Source organism: Eleutherodactylus coqui, chromosome 8 (assembly GCF_035609145.1).
Source record: "Eleutherodactylus coqui strain aEleCoq1 chromosome 8, aEleCoq1.hap1, whole genome shotgun sequence".
NCBI lineage: Eukaryota > Metazoa > Chordata > Amphibia > Anura > Eleutherodactylidae > Eleutherodactylus > Eleutherodactylus coqui.
In genome coordinates, this window is record NC_089844.1 from 22517168 (window position 1) to 22541138 (window position 23971).

The window sequence follows — 23971 nt, forward strand, 5'->3', positions numbered from 1 at the left end:
ACTTATCTCTTCCAGAATAACATCTCGATGCAGGTATTCTCATTGATCCTGGGAAGAAGTGGGTAGCGGGAGGGTTTCAAGGAAGCTAGGCCCTCAATTCCCCATGTTCCCCTTATGTTCTTTGTATAATGACGAATAATATGTGGCAAATGCATTGTAGATCTTGTCTGGGTTAGTAGTGGTCATATTGTGAGGGGTATACAGCTTAACCCATTAAGGACCAAGCGCGGTAAATATACGGTGCTTGATCCTGGGCTGAAAGCCCCACCGATAGTAAAATTATGGTGGAGCTTTCTAGCCTCCTCTTAGTCACTACTGATAACCCGGAGGGAAAGGCAGGAAGGGTTTTTAACCCTTTCTGCCTTTTCCTTCCCCGAGTATACAGGGCTCAGTGAGCGCTGTGTACTAGAAAGTGAAAGCAGAAGTGTAACTTCTACTACGAGAGCTGGGGTGGGGGGTGGTCACGTGACCGCTGGGATTCCCTGCTACAGCAGAGCTGCTGGGTCTAACTAGACCTTGACCAGCTCTGCCAGTGACTAATGTCACTACAAGGGATGTTTTCCAGTGTAACTGGGGCTCCTATGGATGTCCCAGCTACAGTGGAAAAGTGTCAAATACAAAAAAGCATAAAAATCATGTGAATGTCCCCCAGAGGTCTTATATGACTTCATGGGGGACAAGTGAAACAAAATTACAAAATAAAACAATATATACATAAAAAAGAAAAAATAATCCAAAAGCATACATATTATATATCAAAACGTCTGAAACAAATAGAGGAACCCGTTACCATACTTTATTTTAGCATAAATATACTAATTTAAAAAAAAAAAAAACTATAAATGTTAAAAAAACAACAAACATTTTTGTTAGCTTTTTACCCCCAATAAAACTAAAAAATGGAAAGAAAAAAAAGTCAGTGAAAAAGATATTAAAAAAAATAAATTAAACCCTTAATGACGCGGCCATTTTTCTTTTTCCATTTTCGTTTTTTCCTCCCCCCTTTAAAAAAATCGTAAGTCCTTTATTTATCCATCGACATCGCTGTATGGGGGCTTGTTTTTTGCGGGACGAGTTGTATTTTTCAATAGTACTATTTAAAGTACCATATAATGTACTGAAAAACTTTTAAAAAATTCTAAGTGGAGTAAAATGAAAAAAAAAACGACATTTCGCCATCTTTTAGTGCGTCTTGCTTCTACGGCGCGCAAACGGCAACAAAAACGACATGATAACTTTATTCTATGGGTCGGTACGATTACTACGATACCAAACGTGTATAGGTTTTTTCTTACTATACTACTCTTTTTTTTTTTCAAAGACATTAAATTTTTTTCTATTATTTTCTGCCGTCATTTTGTGCACGCGATAACTTTTTCATTTTTCCGTCGACGTAGTTGAGCAAGGTCTCATTTTTTGCGGGACGTCCTGTAGTTTCTGATAGTACCAATTTGGAATACATAGGACTTTTTGATAGCTTTTTATTGCGTTTTTTCTGGGAGACAAGGTAACTAAAAAAGTGCATTTCTGGCGTTCTTTATTTTTTTTTTCGAACAACGTTCACCGTGTGGGAAAAACAATGCACTACTTTGATAGTTCGGACTTTTACGGATGCGGCGATACCAAATACATATTTTTAATTTATTATTTAGATTATTTAATAATAGATATGGCAAAAGGAGGGTGATTTAAACTTTTACAACTTTTTTTTTTTTCAATTAAAAAAAACTTTATTGATTTTTTTTTACATTACTTTGAAGTCCCCCTTGGGGACTTCAAGATGCGATGCTTTGGTTGGTCCTGCACTATGACGTAATGCTATAGCATTACGTCATACTGCTTTTTGACAGGCAGTCTATCAAGCCACCCTGTGTGGATGGCTTGATAGGCAGTCTGTTAAGGCAGCCCTGGGGCCTTTCATTAGGCCCCCGGCTGCCATGACACCTGCACGGCTCCCCCGATCTCACCGCGGGGGGGCCATGCGGGACCCCCGAACATCGTTCGGGGGATTTAAATGCCGCTGTCAGAATTGACAGCGGCATTTAAATGGTTAATAGCCGCGATCGGCCGCGGGTGTCAGCTGTTATAAACAGCTGACGCCCGCACTGTATGAAGAGAGGTTGCATCGCAAAAAATTGCCTTTTATGTTACGGAAAACTAAATGCAGCAAAAATAATTTTGGTAGCTGAACGAAAAAAAAAAAGAGGGCAGTTAAACCGCCTCATGGGTAAAATCCCTAAAAAGTGTCTGGTCCTTAAGGTACAAAACAGCCTGGTCCTTAAAGGGTTAAAGACAGAGTTCATTCTCTGCCTTTCTCTCAATTTCGCTGCTAAGAGCCTATCTTGTTTATTAGCATATCTGGCTCATTCCATTTAAAGAGGGAATTTTTGAAAAAAAAAATCAAAATTAATATTTTTTGATGATTTATATTTTTATGACTCTTAGATTCTTACTATTCTCAAACATTTCTTCTAACAATCCTATCTAATACTGCACTCAAACTTGACCATGCAAGTTTACATGTGTTTCCACAAGTTTTGACAGATTGAAGAGAAAGATTTATTCAGTCTGCATTTCAGTATAGAAGTGAATAGATGTTTTTAACTAACACATGTAACCAAAATATGCCAGTGAGGTAATGTAACTTATTATATTTGTTACAATATGTAATTTATAGTAGAATCAATAGCCCACCAACTAGATGTCCGGTCTGTTACCAAGAAAGTGTATTTAATTATTCTATTAGTTAATGGTCATTATAATTTACAACAAAAGTTCTTAATTTAAGTCTTATAAGGTTCATATATATTCTAGTTACCTGTTACTGAATAAAACATCTAAAAAAATATATATATATTATTCTTATTTTTAGTAAGTTTACATTCAAACACGTCCTGTCTGTTACCATATGGAAAAATAAACTAGGGGTGTTTATAATTAACAGATCAGAACAAGTACAAAACAGACAATCTTTTAAGAGTATACTGAAAATAATGTGAAAGAGTCTTGATTATATATTAACTAGGAGAACAGAAATTTTGGAAAAAACAAGCATTCTGCAATTGCTATTCATTTGCATGTCCTGTCTGTTATTAAAAGTTACATGTCATTTACTAAGAGTTGCTAGAAAGTTAGAAGGTAGGTATGATATAGATACATTTATAACAGTGCATAGTTTAACTACCTATAGCTATTTTTAAAGTTTTAGACAAAAATATATTTTAAAAAATGTGAAAAAATTTGCATGTGCATGTCCTGTCCGTTACCATGGAATGCACCATCTATAGTACCTATAGCCCGTCCATTGAAGTGCCCGCTCCACCCTCAGACAAGAGGGTGTTCAGCTGTATCTTAATATCTGTAATCTCTTTGGTCATGGCCCTCAAAGGAAGACGCTGGTTGTAGTTTTCAAGTAGGAATAGTCTTCTCTCAAGAGCCTGAAAGGCTTGAGACTCCTCCTTTTTTCTCTGTGAGGCAAGGCGAATCAGCTGGCCTCGGATGAAGGCCTTATGAGAAAGCCACACCCAGTGGAGTTGCGTTTCCTGGGTAGAGATAAGACCAAAGAATTCTGAAAGCGGATTTGAGATCTGCACTGAAATATTAGGGTTTCGAATAAGGGCCTCATTCAGTCTCCATTTAAATACAGGCCTGAGAGTCTTGTCACATTAGATCACTGAGATGACCAGGTCGTGGTCTGACCATGTACATGGTTAGTGTCTAGATGTTGTAAGAAAGGGCAAAAGGGATGTGGACATCAGTATATAGTCTAATCTAGAATATGCCTGACTAGCCAGTGAAAAAAAAATGTAACCCCTCTTGTGCCATGGATCTCTCTCCAGCTATCAGCCAGCGCCAGAAGGGATAACTTGTTTTCCCATTACTTTTGCTGAAAGACTGAAAATCTATCCGGATTACTATTAGACCTGTTCAGAATTGAAGAGAAGGGAAAATTAAAATCTCCTGCCCATAGAATTTTATGTTGAGAATATGTGAGGAGTTTGCAGGTAATTACCTAGATAGTGGGCATAGGATTGGCCAGCGGTTGGTTGTGTAGTTCTGGACAGTTTTTTGTGACAAGTTTTACTTAAGATTTTTTTCTAAATAAAATCAAAACATACCAATCAAAATTTACCATGGATATAAAGTTTAGAGAAAATTTGGAAAAGGTAGCATTTTTCAAAATATGACAACTTTTGTTTGTAATACAGATACTCATACCACACAAAATAGTTAATAAATAACATTTACCATATATACACATTATGTCGGCATACCTTTTTAACTTTTTTGGACATTACAAAGCTTATAAATATAGCTGCAATTTTTCAAATTTGGAAGAATATTCCTAAACTCAGTGTTATCACATGCCTGGAGACCATGGGGATTGTTCTGCAGGCTAAGGGCCCCTTTTACACAGGATGATAAATCGTTCAGATTACTGTATTCAGTAGGAATCTGAACAATTACAATTCAGTGTGAATGCATGCCTCGACTGAACGACGAACGAGAATTAGTTTACTTCTTGTTCGTCATTCAGCTTTTGCAAGCAGAAAACCAAACGACAAATCAGCCGGGTAAACAGGCAATTGTTTTTTATTTATGAACGACTGCCTGTTTATTGTGAATGGAGGTGGGTGGGCCGGAACGATTCCCTCCATTCACTAGCGCTGCTTGTTCCTGTTGAAAAACACAGGAACAAATATCACTTGTATGACCTGTTTGGCATGTGCGCCCCGACAGATTGTTCCATTGAAAAGGTCCTAAGCCCCAAAGTCTTAGCTGTCCTCAGATGCTAAGATAACAGAGCTCCTGCGCAGTGTGGGGGGCTCTATGGGAATTCTCTGCAATGCTGTTTTAAAACTAAAGGCTTCCTGCACATTTATAGTCTATGGGCAGTCCTGAAGTGGTTAAAGAAGCACAATATAGTATCTATGGCCAGCATAGACAGCTTTTCTTTATGACAGTTGTCATACAGCTGACACATTAATTGCAGGACACAGAGCATTGTGAGAGTGCTGGTCATGTGACCTGAAGGCCAGAGGAAGAGTGCAGAATACACAGCCTAGAGGACCCAGCTACAGAACTGGATTATTCACAGCAGAGGTCAGAGATTTTGTGATGGACTTTCCCAAAATAAAATACTTAGAGTACTTCTTTAAGGATGGGTGTGATGACTACATATCTAAAAGATGAAAAGAGTTCAGTGGTCAATGAAAGATTTAGGAGAGATAGGTTAGGGTTGGGGATGAGGAGAGATGGGATTGGGTCAAATGCACAGGTAATGTGTGATTTGGAGAGTAGGGTGGGAAGTTCTTCCTAAGTAATGGTGGGGAAGCCAGGGGTAAAGCAGGTTGATTTCAATGTTGTAACTGCCACTTTGACTCAGCAAACTTTGCAGAACTGTATAAGATCTATCAAACTACTAACGACCACTTGTCCATTAGTATGTATGTATGTGAGTGAGTCTCATAGTTGCGCCCCTGGCAACGTCATAGCAGGTCATAAAACACTGAGAATATAGAACTAAGCCGTTATGTCAGACACAACTCAGTGGTTCTGACAGGACACACCGACCTACCGCCACCACAGAGATCTGGCGGGCTGAATGACCTGTGATGTCACTGCTGTGGGAGGAGCCATTCTGGAGTTTGGTAGTACTGTATAATCCAACAGAAACTACCAGGACCTGTAATGACATCACCGTCATGTGACCACGTGTGTGGGTGAAGTCAGGGATCACATGACCAGGGGCTCATCACTGTATCCAGGAGCTGTATGTGAGATATGTGCAGTCAGCATAAATGTAGTAGAGCTGCAAGTGGTTGTTTGTCCAATGTGCTGTGCGTGTAATGGGTATAGTCAGCATGGATATATGTCATGTAGCAGAGCTGAGTTTGTAACATGCGCATATACTGTGGCACAGCTGTCTCTGTTACACGCATATAATGTAGCAGAGCTGTGTTTGTACCATGTGCATGTCATGTCTGACAGGCAAATGTCACGCACCAAAGCTGTGTCTGTGACACACGTCATGTAGCAGAGCTGTTTCTGTGCCGCGCATGCCATGTAGCACAGCTGTTTCCATCAGGCGCATGGCATGTAGCACAGCTGTGTCTGTCAGGCGCATGGCATGTAGCACAGCTGTGTTCGTCAGGCACATTGCATGTAACAAAGCTGTGTCTGTCAGGCGCAAGGCATGTAGCGAAGCTGTGTCCGTCAGGCGCATGCCCATGTACGACAGCTGTGTGTGTGTGAAGTGCGCGTAGCAGAGTTGTGTGGCGCATTGTGCGACCAGAAACACTGGTGCTATAATTTCCTAATAGTTATTAATATTTATAAAAAGACGAAAGCCCTCACTGACTGACTGACTCGCCACTAATTCTCTAACTTCCCGCTGTACAAACATGAAATTTGTCACAACCATTCTATAGGTCCTAAATAGTAATGGGGTCACAACTTGATTATTGAATGCTAAGTGCAAAAGTAAGTGACCCCCTATGTTATGTGACTTTCCGGTGTTGTACAAGCTTGAAATTTGGCACGATCATTCCTTAGGTCAGTGCTTGCCAACCTTTTCAGCCTTGGGGCACCCCTTGGAAGAAAATTTTATGGCGCGGCACCCCTACCAAAAGGGGCGTGGCTATGGTGTGGTCAGGGACGTGGCTAGGGTGTGGCTTATCACGACATGATTTTTACCTTCATAGTTATAAAAAAAGACAGGGCTGTTTAAAACAATACACACAGTGGGGCCTATATTGGTGGCCCCACTAGTAAAGGCGACCCCCTATATTGGTGGCCCAGGTAGTAATGGCGACCCACTATATTGGTGACCCCGGTAGTAATGGCGACCCCCTATATTGGTGGTCCCGGTAGTAATGGCGACCCCCACAGTGGCCTCGCTAGTAATTATTGTGGCCCCAGCAGTAATAAGTGACCCCAGTAGTAATAGCGACCCTTATTGTGGCCCCAGTAGTAATAGCGACCCCTATTGCGGCCTCAGTAGTAATAGCGACCTCTACTGTGGCCCCAGTAGTAATAGCGAACTCTATTACGGCCCCAGTAGTAATAGCGACCCCAGTAGTTAAAGCGACCCCTATTGATGTCCCAGTAGTAATAGCGCCCCTATTGCGGCCTCAGCAGTAATAGCGATCCCTATTGCGGCCGCAGTAGTAATAGAGACCCCTTTTGCGGCCGCAGTAGTAATAGCGACCCCTATTGCAGCCCCAGTAGTAATAGCGACCCCTATTGCGGCCCCAGTAGTAATAGTGACCCCTATTGCGGCCCCAGTAGTAATAGCGACCCCTATTGCGGCCCCAGTAGTAATAGCGACCCCAGTAGTAATAGCGACCCCTATTGCGGCCCCAGTAGTAATAGCGATCCCAGTAGTTATAGTGACCCCTATTGCGGCTCCAGTAGTAATATTAACCCCACAGTAGCCCCAGAAAAAATATTAACCACCTAGCAATACCATTCCCCCCCCCCCAGTAATAACACTTACCCCCCTCCCCAGTAATAACATTAAACCCCCCACCTTAGTAATAACATTACCCCCCCCAGTAATAACATTAAACCCCCCACCCTAGTAATAACATTACCCCCCCAACCCATATACTTACCTCCTCCTTGTTGGTAGCCCCAGTAGTAATAGCGATCCCCTATATTGGTGGCCCCACTAATAAAAGCGACCCCCTATATTGGTGGCCCCACTAGTAAAGGCGACCCCCTATATTGGTGGCCCAGGTAGTAATGGTGACCCCCTATATTGGTGACCCCGGTAGTAATGGCGACCCCCTATATTGGTGGTCCCGGTAGTAATGGCGACCCCCACAGTGGCCTCGCTAGTAATTATTGTGGCCCCAGCAGTAATAAGTGACCCCAGTAGTAATAGCGACCCTTATTGTGGCCCCAGTAGTAATAACGACCCCTATTGCGGCCTCAGTAGTAATAGCGACAACAGTAGTTAAAGCGACCCCTATTGCTGTCCCAGTAGTAATAGCGACCTCTACTGTAGCCTCAGTAGTAATAGCTAACTCTACTGCAGCCCCAGTAGTAAAAGCGACCTCTATTACGGCCCCAGTAGTAATAGCGACCCCAGTAGTTAAAGCGACCCCTATTGCTGTCCCAGTAGTAATAGCGCCCCTATTGCGGCCTCAGCAGTAATAGCGACCCCTATTGCGGCCGCAGTAGTAATAGCGACCCCTTTTGCGCCCGCAGTAGTAATAGCGACCCCTATTGCGGCCCCAGTAGTAATAGCGACCCCTATTGCGGCCCCAGTAGTAATAGTGACCCCTATTGCGGCCCCAGTAGTAATAGCGACCCCTATTGCGGCCCCAGTAGTAATAGCGACCCCAGTAGTAATAGCGACCCCTATTGCGGCCCTAGTAGTAATAGCGATCCCAGTAGTTATAGCGACCCCTATTGCGGCCCCAGTAGTAATATTAACCCCACAGTAGCCCCAGAAAAAATATTAACCACCTAGCAATACCATTACCCCCCCCAGTAATAACATTTACCCCCCTCCCCAGTAATAACATTAAACCCCCCACCTTAGTAATAACATTACCCCCTCCTCCCCAGTAATAACATTAAACCCCCAACCCTAGTAATAACATTACCCCCCCCAACCCATATACTTACCTCCTCCTTGTACTGGTGTATCTTGACGCCACCAGGAAGCTAGGGGTTTGACAAGGCAGGGATGTAGGAATGCCCGTCACGCCCCTAGCTCCTCATTGGCTGCTTTCCTCCAGGTCCTTTAGCAGCGTCTTGCATGTCCCCTGGGAGCAGGGCTGTGCCTCTGCTCGGTCTCTGCTCCTGGCAGCATTCCTCCAGCAGCGTCTTGCATGTCCCCTGGGAGCGGGGCTGTGCTCCGTTCCCTGATACACCACTACCGACATAATTTCCAGCCAGAGAGCCGCGGCACCCCTGTTGGGAATCACTAGCTTAGGTCCTACATAGGAAAAGTAAAGGGGCCACAACTCAATTATTCAATGCTAAGTGCAAAAGTAAGTGCACCCCCATGTAATGCACCAAATCGAATTCTCTAACTTCCCGATGTCGTACAAACTTGATATTTGGCACAACTTTTGTTTAGGTCCTAAATAGGAAAAGTAAAGGAGTCACAACTTGATAACTCAATTCTAAGTACAAAAATAAGTGCCCCCCCCCTATGTTATGTAACGTTCTGGTGTCGTACAAACATGACATTTGGCATGGCCATTCTCTAGGGCGTAAATAGGAAAAGTTAAGGTGTTGCAACTTGATTATTCAATTCTAAGTGCAAAACTAAGTGACCCCCTTTGTCATGTTACTAATACACATCTGAAATGCCCAAACATGAAATTTGCCACGACCATTCTTTACATCCCAATAGGAAAAGTAAAGGGGATGCAACTTCAATATTCAATTCTAAGCGTGAAAAACTGAAAATAATACTGACCTCTGTGTGCATATACTGAAAGGCTGTAAAATACATAAGGAAGCAGCAATAGACTGCAGGCATGAAATATGCCTTCTTTAAGGCTAAGAAGGGTCTGCAACATCCAGTCTAGGGGGAAATTTGAACAAAAAGAGGCGTTACATTTAAGGGCAAAAAAGTGAGGAGGGTAAGGGGCTACATTCTGCAGAGGGACATTGGTACATGCAGTCTGAGAAGAATCTAACACTCTTCTATGTGTATACATATTTTATTCCTTGGTTCGTCTGAAGTAACCACCACCACCTCGAATTTTCCATGTGAACAACACGTAAACACCTGTAGCAAGTTAACTCGGGCGATGCTGGGTATATCAGCTAGTATATGTATATATACATTGGTACACAAGCTAAAAACAGCTCTGCCACTTACTGTATCACCTCTCCTGTATGTTCTGTAGGTTTGTATACAGTATTTCTATAGCCACAATTCTACCTATAGCAATTGAGAATTAAACGACCTCTATTATACAACAGTCTTTGGCAGCACATACTGTAGTCATCAGAGTCTACAATCTCATGTGTACTCATGTAGTAGGACTAAAGATCCTCTGCCATTGCTTAAAGTGCTACACACTGTATTAAAAAGGATTCATGTGGAGATTTCTCCCACAATTTCTACACAGATTGAAAGGATCCAAAACTTACATCTGTACCAAAACTATCAGATCAAGAAGCAAAGTATCGACACCAAGAACGGCACCACAAATAATGAGAGGCAACTTTTCCATGGGACGGATGAAAACACAGTGAAAAGTGTAAACAGCAACGGATTCAACAGGAGCTACTCGGGGTTAAATGGTGAGAAGTGACAGCCGCAGTACAGTAAGACCTCCTGCCCTAACAAATATGGAAGCAACAAGGGTTCTCAGACTTCTAGAACAATATGGGTGTGTGATGACCGACCTGTATGACAGCGTCACTAACGACCTTGCCAAGCCAAGTATTTTTGCCATATTTAATGACATCCAGGCATATCCTGAGTATCTCATCACCTTCTCAAAGTAAATGAAAAAATCCTTAGGTTCAAATGATGTGGTGTAAGGCCGGGGCTCCACTGTTATCACACGACTGTTACGTGGCCTCATTGCTTCACTATGGAGGAAAAAGTCAGGGAAGGTTTGTGACTTTTTTTACCATGAAGAAACATTAAAGCTGGGTTCACATGGGGCGGAATTTCCATGTGGGCTTTCCGCACAGAAATTCCGCCTGCAATTTTCTATCCCGGGATAAAGCAGCAAAGTGGACGAGATTTTTCCACATGCAGCGGACGATCGGCTGCGGCCAAGCCGTGCTTGAAATTGACATGCCGTGCAGAATTCAAAGCCGCAGCATGTCAATTTTATCGCCATTTCTGCTGCGCCCATCTCTCCTCTCTATGGGGAAGAGCTGGCCGCAGCAGAATAAGTTGCTTGAAAACCCGCAGGATTTCCAGCTGCGGAAATCTTGCAGAATATCCGTTCGGTCCCGCTGCGGACATTCCGTGAGATTTCCGCCCCCGTGTTATCGCAGCCTAAGGGTTTGTTCACACGTGGCAAATTTACTGCAGGTTTTCCACAGCAAGTAGTGAGGATTTACCATGGATTTCACCCCTTCAAATGGTGGAGTAAAATCTGTGTCAATATATCTGCACATTTTGATGGGGAAAATCCACAGCAAATCCACCACATGTGAACAGGCCCTGAAGTTGCATAAGCTTGACATTCACTGTATGTTCACACACAGTGTATTTAAGTACGTATAAAAGATACTCCAAAATACACTAACAATACTCACTCCATTGAGTTGTAATAGAAAACCGTGTCTCTGTCTTGACCATGCGTTTTTCCCTGACGCGTATTTAAAATAGGCATTGCAAGAAAAAACTGACATGTCACTTTGTGAGAGAAACCATAAAGTATGTTGAACACAATCTTGTTTCCCATCCATTTTGACTGATTTACTTGACATATATTCAGATATTTTGTTCAGAAGATTACAAGGCATGAAGAATCAGCAAACGTTGCAACTGACCTTTTGCTCACACAAATCTGTAGCTGACAACTAACAAAATATGGATTTTTTCTTAGAAATGTATTAGTAAATACAACTTTTCATTATCTGTTTTACTTTATTTGTTCTCTATACATTTAGACTTTGACTAAGTTTAGGAGAACGTATAGATTACTAATTAATGATCTCAGCCACTGCGTGACCTAAAGACCGAGTCACTGCACGTGCTATGAGGTGCCACAAGTTATGCATATGTTAAATCAGGTCACTTTTGGTCACCTGACTTTATTGTATTTGTCTTAGGCCACCTGTCCATGGGCACGATGGAATATCTCTGACTGTTTGACAAATAAACAGAATCATTTGCAATTTACGCAAGTGCTGTGTGACGTGTCAGTGTTTCTCTGAGCTGCTTGTTGTTATGTTATTAGCCATTTAGTCATTCACAACCCTCGGCGACCTCCCTCCATGTTTTTAGTTTTTGCACTGCTTCTTTCAGTTGTATGATATCCATGCAGTATCAGCGCTGACAGTATCAGCCATCGTGTCCTTTGGCGGCACGGTCTTCTTTTACCACTAATCTGTCCAAGCATTATAGATTTTTCTAGCAACTCTGCTCACATCTCATGGCCAAAATCCGTGAGCCCGAGCCCGCTCGGCTTGTCCTCCAGTCAAATATTGGGTTTTATACGATTTAGGACTTCTCTGTTTGTTACTCTTGTTGTCCAGGATATAAACGCAGCTGCTCGTTACAATAACAAAAGCAGTGTTAGGGCTCCTACCCACTAACGTTTTTTTAACGCTTGTGATTTTTGTGCGATGCGATTTTAACTTTAGAAAGTCCCATTGACATTTGCATTAAAAAAAACGCTAGTGGGTAGGAGCCCTTACTTACCTGTCCTCTTCCTCAGCAATCCAGTGCTGCAGCTCCGCGGTCCTCACAGTTGTTGCTTAGGAACAGATACCACCAATCAGAGGACGCAGTGGTCAAGTGCTGTTCGCCTTGCATGATAACTCAGATCCTGAGAGCCATGATGTCAGGAGAATGGCTAAAGCCAATCAAAGACCAAGAGGACTGCAGGGCTGAAGAGCTGCATTGACAGGGAAGAGGAGGGCAAGTACATCTGCTTTTATTATTTTAACATATTTGGAACTATATTTAAAAAATAGTCTTGCAACCGGACAACCACTTTAATAGCCACCCTACCAGCCAGTGAATTAAGCCAGGACCAGTGAAGTCCTTCCACATGAAACTAGCCATAAGGCAACACAATGCCAGAAACAACCATCCTAGATGGATTCTACAGGCTAACTACTTGCTAGAGTCCTGCCATAAGTGTCACCTACTCTGATAAGAGTCCTACTCCAGCTGTCACAACCACAAATCCTACAGCAATCCTTCCACAAAGCTACAACTTTCCGGCCATCTGTGCCATAATATACCTGCACCCTCCATTGTGCTTCCTACGAGATATGCCAACCAATGGTGGTGCTTGGTGCCATGCTGCTTCGCATCATTCACCAAACTATGTTCCTCCAGGGACTACACTACTAAATTATACCAACATTTCCCTCGTGTTTGGCACACAGATATCTGGATAGGCTCCGTTTCAGTTTTTTGCTGCAGACCGTTCACACGGTATGTGACCCGCATACTGGAAGCCGCGTTTGCCATTGACTAGGAATACAACCAAATCTGATTTGTCGTATAGCTGGAATCCTTCATAACTAACCTGCTGAAAGTCTAAGGGCCCATTGAGAAGGGCATATGTTCCATCCGTGCATGAACCCATTATACCTTATCAGGGCATTCAGACATATGAAAGAAATTGCAGCACATGTATGTACGGGATTCGAACAACCCCAGCGGGGCCACCTTAAGGGCCCGCCATCCCCAGCGGGGCCACCTTGAGGGCCCGCCATCCCCAGCGGGGCCACCTTGAGGGCCTGCCATCACTACCGGGGTCACCGAGAGGGCACACTATTACAGTGATACCCTTGACTTGAAAGCAGGCTCTCTCCCAAATTTTTGCTTCGATTTAAGAGCAAAAACTTAGGTTACAAGCTTTGCTCTCAATGGAGCCGCCACTGCTGCTGCCCCTATTGAAAGCAATGTCCTTCCGGCAACCCCTGCAGTGATTTTCGGGGAAGGGCTTTAAAATATAAGCCCTTCCATGAAAATCATCCCTAGCTGTAGTAAAAAATATATACTCACCTGACCGCCGCTGCTGGCGCTAAGGCGTGTCTAGCCGCCACTTGTTCTCCATGCATTTTTAATCCCCGCCTGCTGAAAAGCAATGCAGGGAGAACAAGTGGCGGCTGGACGTGCCTGAGCCCTGGCAGACAGGTGAGTATATATATTTTTTTACTACAGCTAGGGATGATTTTCAGGGAAGGGCTTATATTTAAAGCCCTTCCCCGAAAATCACTGCAGGGGTGCCGGCGTCGTATTGCTTTCAATGGGGCAATGCCATCCCCATTGAAATCAGTGGGAGATCTTAATGATCCAGAACGGATTAATGGCTTTTCCATTCATTTCAATAGGGAAAATTGATTTGACTTACGAGTGTTTTGGGTTAAGAGCTCCATCACGGAACGAATTCAACTCTTAACCCAAGGCACCACTGTACTACTGGGGTTAGTGAGAGGGCACACTATCACTATTATAAGTGATGATAATCTGTTTTATAAGAAACAGACCTAAAAAAAAGGGGAGTGGGTGTTGCGTTGTATGTTAGAAAAACATTCATTTCCACAGAGATTCAAGCTTCAGAGCATGGTACACATAGTCCCCTACTTGCGAACAGATTCCGTTCCAGGAGCCTGTTCGCAAGTACATTTGTTCGTATGTCCGAACAAATGGTTGTATGGAGGGGATCACGGGTGGATCCCGCTCCATACAACGTCGGGTTCAGGCTGTTCTTACAGCTGGCATCCGGTGGCACCACTTCCAACGAGCCGCGCCGCTTGTCGCAACTGTTAACACTTTAAATGCCGCTGTTAAAAAGACAGCGGTATTTAAAGCATTAACAGTTCCAATGAGCGGCGCGGCTCGTCGGTACTGCTGTCGCCGGGTGTCCGCTGTAAGAAACAGCCGGCACCCGACATTTGGGGGTCTTGTACAGTGTCCCGTGATAAGATCGCGGGACGCTGTGTGGTTGCTAGGCAGCCGGGGGCCTTCTGAAAGGCCCCAGGGCTGCCTATGCAGATTGCCTATCAAGGGCACAGCTTGATAGGAGCTTTGCATAGGCAGCCCTGGGGCTTTTTAGAAGGCCCCCGGCTGCCTAGCAACTGCACAGTGTCCCGCGATCTGACCGGACAGGCTTGATAGAAGCCTGTCCAGTCCCTACACAGTATGATGTAATGCCATAGCATGACGACATACTGTGCAGGACAGATAGTTCACATCTTGCGAAGTTCGTAACTCGAACGTTTGCAAGTAGAGGACTATCTGTAGTTCTGTAGAAACTGCTTGGGTAAGAATACAAGGAGAGAACAACAGAAAGGACACCATTGTAGGCATTTACTATAGGCCACCTGGACAAGGAGAAGATATGGAGGAACTCTTTCTACATCAGATGGCCAAGCATGACATAGTGATCATGGGAGATTTTAACTATCCAGACATTTGTTAGGAATCTCTCTCAGGTAAAAGTAATGGATCCAACGAATTCTTATCCGCTCTTGCTGACAACGTTTATCTTCCAAAAGGTAGAAGAGAAAACAAGGGGATCTGCTATCTTGGACCTAATTCTTACCAACAGGGGGGGAATGGTTGAGGAAGTAAGGTTGGTTGTCCACAAGCAATAGTTAATTGCGTTACCCGCGTCAATAATCTGGCTGCGGGTCCTGCAGTGAACGCTTTCCATAGCGTTGCTATAGAAAGCACAGCCCCGACGTCCACGAGCGGACAATCACAGCAATTCTCTGCTCGCAGGATTCAAATCGCGATTTGCCTTGGTGAGCCTATCAGATAGGCTCAACGCAGAGATCTGACAGCGCTCCCCGCTGCGGAATATCGCTAGCGATATTCCGTCACAGACGTGGACAGGGGGCCTAAGGGTGGCTGGGATCTTAGGAGGCAGTGATCGTGCTATCCTTGAATTTTGGATAAAAAGGGGAGGAAAACCTCAAAGCACAATCGTTAACAATCCCTAAAAGAAGGAAGAATAGGAAGCATTTAAAGAGACCCGGATGGATGAACACAGAACTTACACACATGTAAAAAAGGAAGAAAAATATGTTTATCAAATGGAAAGAGGGGGGAATATCTAAAGAGGAATATAATGCGGTCTGCAGAAACTGTAGAGCAAGTGTCAGAAAAGCTAAAGCTAATAATGAATTGAGGCTTGCAACAGAGGCCAAAAGCAATAAAAAAGGATTTGGGGGATTTGTGAAAAGCAAAAGAAAAGTCAAAGATGCTATTGGATGATTATAAGATAAAAATGGTGAATTCGTTAAGAATGGTACTGAGAAGGATGAACTTTTAAATTCCTATTTTGTATCTGTTTTCTCTCAGAAAGTAGATGGAACATCAGCTGATCTTACCTGTGCTATTGGGGGAATAAAAGAATACATGGTATTTATAAGCAGAGAGATGGTGATGGAACACTTAGCTAACAAAGTCTCCAAGTCTAGATGAATTACATCCTAGGTTACTAAAGGAAGCAGCGGAGGTAATTGCTGAACCACTTGTCATAATCTTTGAAAATTCCTGGAGAACAGGAGAAGTCCCAGAAGATTGGAAAAAAACAAACGTTGTCTCTATCTTCAAAAAAGGGCAGAAGGTGGATCCAGTATACTACAGGCCTGTGAGTCTGACTTCTATACCGGGAAAGATCTTTGAACAAATTATTAAACAGCATGTAATAGTACTATTACTACCGGGGCCGCCGAGAGGGCCCTCCATGACCGCCGGGGCCGCCGAGAGGGCCCTCCATGACCGCCGGGGCCGCCGAGAGGGCCCTCCATGACCCATGGGGCCGCTGAGAGGGCCCTCCATGACCGCTGGGGCCGCCGAGAGGGCCCTCCATGACCGCCGGGCCGCCGAGAGGGCCCTCCATGACCGCCGGGGCCGCCGAGAGGGCCCTCCATGACCGCCGGGGCCACCGAGAGGGCCCTCCATGACCGCCGGGGTCGACGAGAGGGCACTCCCTGACCGCCGGGGCCGCTGAGAGGGCCCTCCATGACCGCCGGGGCCGCTGAGAGGGCACACTATTATTTAATGCACTTTTAACTTTGAGGGGCCACTAGTACTATGGGGTGCTTACCGAGTGGTGCACTGGGTGTAGTAGAAGAATGGGAAGATGCAAGCCATTGTTTCAAGAAGTCTTCATTATGGTCTGGGCACAGAAAAACAAAATTGGACGTCCTCAATCAGGGGATACGTCACCTTTGATTGCTGGAGGTAACTGCACTGTAATCACTATCATTGTGAAGACCTGGTATCTATTAGGCTACATTCACACAGGCGAGAATCTTGCGTGTGTTTTGTGCACTGCAAAGTCCGAGTTTTGTTAGTTGCGCTCTTGGAAAGAGCGCGGACGTTAGACTGACCGGTGTGAGCGCAGACTTACTCATAAGATGAGGCTATTACACCGGAGGCGGCGAGCGGAGGAGTCCGCGGTGTGACGCCGCACTGCGTAATCCGATTCTCTTCCCTCCTGGGTGCCGGCGACTGCAGTCACTGACCAGCCGGACCGGGTGTTATGGTGGCCGGGTGTGCGCAGCTTCCCGGACAGTCTCTGGAACAGCAGCAGTTTTCTCCCAGTATCCGTGAGAAATATCCGTGAATTTCCTTTGCAGCCGCGGTTCTTCAGCGGTCATTACGGGTGTAACTAGAGTGACTGCCGGGAACGAGGCCCCATCCACAGCTGATATATATATATATATATATATATACACACAGGGAGCAGTTATAGTATTTATCATTATTGTGGGTTTTCTGGTGACAGGAAATAAATGTTGGCTTTTCATGATTAGTGGATAAATTGTCCGGGAAAATGAAAGCTTCCGGTTGGGCACCTGCAGGCGGCCGCTCGGTTTATACACACAGCCCGCCGCTGTATACAGCCACTGCTGACGTCACCGTTACCTCAGGACTCTCGGCCGCGACGCGCTCTTCCCTCACTGAGGGACCAGCTGTTTTCGCGCCTATGCGGTTTCCATAGAGATCAGTCATGTGATGCCGGAAGATGCTGGTGACGTCACGTCGTCCCGGTAACAAAGGTCGGATGGGGTAAAACGGCCGCGAAAGGAGCCCAGAGTGGAGAAATCCGCAGCTCCCCGGCCTCCCTGCTCACCCTGGCGGCCCTGATCGTCCTGTCCTCCCCCTCACAGGCCTCCAGCACCTGCGGCATCGAGTACCGGGGCCCGAGGAGGTGAGGCGACCATGACCCCCCCCCCCAAAAAAAGTATCTTCAGTGCTACACAGCGCCCCCCATCATTCAGTTACCCCATCACTTGGTGACCCCCTTACCCCCAGTTACTCCGTGCCCCCTCCCTCCCCGGTCTCCTGGTGCCCCCTGATCACTTGGCAATCACCCCAATCACTCTGTGCCCCTTATCCCCATCACTTGGTGCAGTCAGCCCAGGTCATTCAGGGGTCCTCAGTCACTTGGTGCACTCCTGTCATTCGGAGCCCCCGATGACTCAATACGCATCCTTGTCATGTAGCGCCCCCCGGACCTCCAACGCCTGGTTAATGCCCCCACTCCCATGGTGCCCCACTATTGCTTGGTGGCGCCCCCTTCCTTCCTGTTACTTGTTTATATGTAGTGGCCCAGTACATCATCCTGGTCCCATCCATAAGGCCGCCGGCAGACGGCTGGATCGGATTCGGCTGCGAGAATTCTCGCAGCAGGAGCCATCCCGCGCCCCTGCAGGGACCAGCGCGTACTCACCTGCTTCCGCGGCTCCGGTTGTTTGATATGCCGGCGCTTGCGCAGACCAGAGCCGGCGGCCGGGGAGTGAGACTTCTGTGCTGGGCTCTGCGAGCCCCTCACAGAAATAGAGCATACCGCGATTTGTTTGCTGCGCGAGATTTCGCATGGACAAATCGCGGCCGTCTGCCTAGGACTGCGTTTGCTAACACAATCCTGTCGCAGCTTCCACAGGCGGAAATTCTGCAGGAAATCCCGCCCGTGTACAGGAGGCCTAAATGTCATACATGTCTGTCTCATGTGCATGCACTGTGCAAAGCCTGTCTTGTCATTTCCAGTATGTATGTGGCACATCTGCGGCACTTGAAAGGTTAAAGGGGTTGTCCCGCGAAAGCAAGTGGGTCTATACACTTCTGTATGGCCATATAAATGCACTTTGTAATATACATCGTGCATTAAATATTAGCCATACAGAAGTTATACACTTACCCCCTCCGGTGTTGGCGTCCCCGTGGCGCCGACCGAAGCCTTCTATCTGCCTGGATTAGACGCGCTTGCGCAGTCTGCTTCTTCTGTCCCGCTGAAGGGGCCGCTCCGGCATACTCGCGCCGCACAGGTCTTCTGCGCATGCGCAGAAGACCTCTGCGGCGCGAGCACCCCGGAGCCGGACAGAAGAGGGCAGACTGTGCAAGCGCGTCTAATCCAGGCAGAAGAAGGCTTCGGTCGGCGCCATGGAGACGGGGACGCCAGCACCGGAGGGGGTAAGTGTATAACTTCTGTATGGACAATATTTAATGCACGATGTATATTACAAAGTGCATTAATATGGCCATACAGAAGTGTATAACCCCACTTGCTTTCGCGGGACAACCCCTTTAACTCTAATAAAATCATTGCCTGCATGTGAATGTATCAGTTTGTCATGCCATGTGGTATAAGTGAAGGTATAAATAGGAGTGGATGAGAGCAGGAAAAGAGTTCCATCTTGTTTGCTGCAGAGAATACTATGTAAAACAGAGCCACATGGAAGCACCTTCAGCTTCCTTGTGGTGAAGATGGAGGAGATGGAGAGGTATTCCATAGCGACTGTAATCTGGATGTGAGTCCCAAAACCCGTAAGAAAGAGCATTCATAAGTAATTCTGTATAGAGAAATTCATTGTAAAGGTACTTATTCTAAACCTCAAGTTTGTTCCTGCGCAGTCGTCGAAAGTTAGGATCACCGCACAGAAGTACTCTACAGGTCATACCTACGCGTCTCCTGTGAGGGTGCCAGAGCTAATCCTTCAAGCAAATAATTACTACCAGAGTTTCTGGGGAGTGACCCCTACACCTTTTCCTCCTCTGGAGTGCTCCTAGTCCAGGAGTGGTGCCTGAAAGATAACGTGGGTATTAGGGTATCTTGACGCCACCGGAAGCTAGGGGTTTTACAGGAGGAACGCCCCTCTCATACCCCTAGCTCCCCATTTGCTCAAGGTTTTAAGGTTCTTTCTTCTCAGTGTCGCCGCTGGCCTCCAGCCTCCTGTCAGCCCCGCATGTCCCCCACTCCCTGTGTGTCCGTGGCTGCTGCACAGTGCAGGGAGGGAGACGGTGGAAGCGGCTCTGGCACCCCCGCGCTGCACCCTCACTGTCTGCCACTGCCCTCCAGCCTCTGCATCCCCATGCCTCCCTCCCTCAGTGACAGTCAGGGCCACAGGTCTCAAACTCTCTTTGTGTCGGCGGCCGCTGCAGAGTGAAGGGAGGCAGATGGGAAAGCATTTCTGCCGTCCCCGCCGCTCCCTCACTGTCCCCCTCCGTCCATTACTAACTGTGAGGCATCGCAGTACTGCGGCCGCTGCTGCTGATACTGCCGCTGGTCCACCAAAATCCGGCGCCGCTGCTGAGTGCAGGGAGGCCAACGGGGAAGTGGCTCTGCTATCACTGCCGCTCACTCTGTCTCCTCCACTGCTGCACAATGCAGGCAGGCAGCCAGGAAAGCCGCTGTGTCGCCGTGCCATCACTGTCCAGGTGCGCAGCCCACTCTAACGCCGGCTAAGGCGCTGTTGGTGAGTGCCAGGACCTGACAGGGGGGAGTGGCCGGCCTGTCAAGAGGACTGTATCTTGTCACCACCCGCACTTCCCGTGGCGTCAAGATACACTAATACTGATAACGTGGACTGTAGAACCGGTGTCACCCTGTGGATCCTCCCTGACCTCTGAGCTCTGTTCTGTTTGTTCTCTGTGAAGAATTCGACCTGCATAACTGTGAATTATTGTTTTTGCCAAAGTTTATCAAGTAAAGTTATACCGGGCCCCAACCGTTCCTGGGAACCCGAGGTACTATACACAAGTGTCTGTGATTATTCTCCGCCGTGTAGCATACTGGTGTGTGGGAATAGTGGCGTCATGCATAACAACTACTACCCCCATCATCCCGTTTATTGGCATGCCCTATCCTAGGGGTGTTGAAGGTGGTCTGCAATCCAGCTCTGGCCTTGGCTATGTGTCATCCCTCCGGGAAGAGAGCCTGGTAAGTGCCGCCGTGACAAGCCAACACTTATCCCTCCCAGCTCTCCATGTTTGCCATGTGTCCAGGGTACCCCTCTGGGGTGTTGCATATATCCCCCCCCCCCCCCCCCCGGGTTTCCTGGTGCCCCCTGATCACTTGGCAATCCCCTCAATCACTCTGTGCCCCCTCCCCGTTATCCTGTGCCCCTTATTCTCATAACTTCTGTGCCCGGGGGAGCGAATCACAATTTCTGTGCCAGGGGGAGCGAGTTCTTAGCTGTTGGATGACAGCCTGGCACTTACTCTAACAGCGAAGATAGGAAAATCCTCTGATGTTTAACCATTTTACATGCTGTGGTGAATGTGACCACAACATGTAAAGGACTATCAGAATGAGGGGGCTCTGTCAAACATCGGACCCCTGCAATGTAATTGTGGGGTCCCAATTGATTGCTATGGAGACTTAAAGTTTGTCTCTGGGTTTACCAGCCACAGTGGCAGCCACAGTGTATAGCAGTGTATTATAAGAACGATCAAGTGTACTGAAATTCAAGTCCACTAGTGAAAAAAATGAAAAAATAGTTTTTTAAAAAAGTTTGCATGCAGAAAACTGAACGATGTGCCGTTTAGTGTAAATAGCAGTCGTTCACTTTCGAATGACTGCTTACTGTGAATGGAGGAGATCACTCCCCGGCTGCTATGCCACCATGCCAGCAGCTCTGTGACCGATGCCAGTGATGCTCACTACTAGGTAATTGCAGAGGGTCACAGAGGCAGAGGGAGCTAATTTTTGTAAAAGCCCAAATCACAGAAGATCCCTTTAAAAATTATAATAGTTAAATAAAATATCTTAAAAAACATACACACATTGGGCTCAATCATCAACTGATGAAAGGACAAAGACAAGACAACATACAGAACACACGTGCTTCATATAAACCAAAATGTAACCGTACACGGGAAGTTTCGAATTGCAACTGAGTTCATGCACATATGTTGTGACTGCGTGAATCTCAGATTTGCAGATGACTTCCCAAGGGGTCGGTATTTTTAATCGTATCTCATATGTAGCTAGGATGACTAGGGTGTGATAGTGTGAACTCGTATCTCACCACAATGTCTTATCCCAGTCTAATTGTCGATTTTATTAAGCACTTTTGTTTATTAGTTCAACTTGATGGACTAGTCAATTAATCAACAGCTAGATTAAAGGGGTTGTCTCGCGAAACAAAGTGGGGTTATACACTTCCGTATGGCCATATTAATGAACTTTGTAATATACATCGTGCATTAAATATGAGCCATACAGAAGTTATTCACTTACCTGCTCCGTTGCTAGCGTCCTCGTCTCCATGGTTCCGTCTAAATTCGCCGGCAGCTTGCTTTTTTAGACGCGCTTGCGCAGTCCGGTCTTCTCCATTCAGCACGAGCCGCTTCAGTGTGCTCCCCGCTACAGCTCTTCTGCGCATGCGCAGACGAGCTGTCACTGCTCGGGAGCGCGCTGGAGCGGCCATTCTGTACCTTCCTCTGTTAGAGGAAGGTGCAGAGCTGCCGAGCTGTCCGGAGAAGCCGCCCAGCTGTCCTGGTAAGTGATGGGCCGGGGGGGCTGCCGCTGCGATGGGGGGGGCTGTCGCTAGGCCGGGGGGGCTGCCGCTGTGATGGGGGGGGCTGTCGCTAGGCCCGGGGGGCTGCCGCTGCGATGGGGGGGGCTGTCGCTAGGCCGGGGGGGCTGCCGCTGTGATGGGGGGGGGCTGTCGCTAGGCCGGGGGGGGATGCCGCTGCGCCGGGGGAACTAGCGCTGGGCCGGGGGGGCTGCCGCTGTGATAGGGGAACTAGCGCTGGGCCGGGGGGGGGGCTGTCGCTGGGCCGGGGGGCTGCCGCTGTGATGGGGGAACTAGCGCTGGGCCGGGGGGGGGGGGGGCTGTCGCTGGGCCGGGGGGGCTGTGATGGGGGGGGGGGCTGCGCCGGTTACCTTCTGCCTGGCGGTGGGTGACAGGTCGGCGGTGTTCACTCCAGGGGTCCGGTCGGCGGCTGCGGGGCGTCTGGTTGCCATGGAGACACAGCTGGTAGCGTCTCGGGAGCGCGCACGTCGGGCTACAGCAAGCGATGCGAAAAGAGCTGGCGGCCATCTTGGGAAAAAGTTTTATAAGTTGCTGAAACGCTGGAACGGTAAGTAGAAACCAGCTAGGAAAGTAATTTACAGGGGTAATTAGTAATGTATGTTTAATTAGGGGGACTGGGCAAAAAAAAAATTCACTGCTTCCTCGAGACATCTCCTTTAATTCAAGATTCAGAGTACATGGTTCGATGCATTTCTGTCGGACCTTCGACTTTTCAAGAACCGTGTGGTCAATGATCTGAGATATATTCCTAGCTATGTCTGTGTGTCAATTTAACGGACATATGCTTAATGGTATCAGAAAGAATTTATCTAAGTAGTTGATTTTTGTGTGAACAAAGATAATTCCTAGTATCCCCTGATCCTCTATAGATAGAAGATTAAGAATATCAGGGTTGTTGTTCCATACTAGGTAAAAATTCCATCTCCCTCATTTGGTAAATACCAGTCAAAGTGTTTGACCCGTCTCCTAATCATCAGAGATTGGTCAAGCAATTTATTGAAATCGCTAACTTAAGGAAAGGTTCACTTAGTATAACCTAATTGCCCTAATACTGAAGCCAAAAGTTTACAAAAATCAGCATGAGGCAGCGGATAATACCCCTTAGTCCAGAACTAGATTTCTATAGATAATCTTGTCTAGATACCTAGATTAAAGTATAGATGCTGAATAAAGAGCGTTTCCTATTAGGCTAAAAGTGTGTATATATATATATATATATATATATATATATATATATATATATATATATATATATAATAGAGAGAGAGAGAGAGAGAGAGTTGTGTAGTCTCCTGCCCTGATGGTGGGTAGGTGGCCATCTGACTGCATCCAGGGCTGTCTCGCTTTATATAGCTAATGGCCTTTAACAAATCCTTACCCAGGTCATGTGACAACCACCAATCACGGCCTTCTGTTTAATTAGCCATGTGCATTGATGGTCCGTCTCCCTTGTTTATTGGCTCTCAGAATAGATTATCACTCCTTGTTAACCCCTTATTCAAGTTCCGAATTGGTA

At 46.3% G+C, this 23971-nt stretch overlaps 1 protein-coding gene and 1 pseudogene across 1 annotated transcript in view; one reads left to right on the top strand and one right to left on the bottom strand.

Moving 5' to 3' along the window:
- The window catches only part of LOC136577387 (protein mono-ADP-ribosyltransferase PARP14-like), a 59289-nt pseudogene extending 48807 nt beyond the window's left edge, over positions 1-10482 (top strand).
- Positions 1-23971, bottom strand: part of LOC136576196 (protein mono-ADP-ribosyltransferase PARP14-like) — a 913674-nt gene that overhangs the window by 782087 nt on the left and 107616 nt on the right. The gene's annotated exons all lie outside the window — the stretch shown is intronic.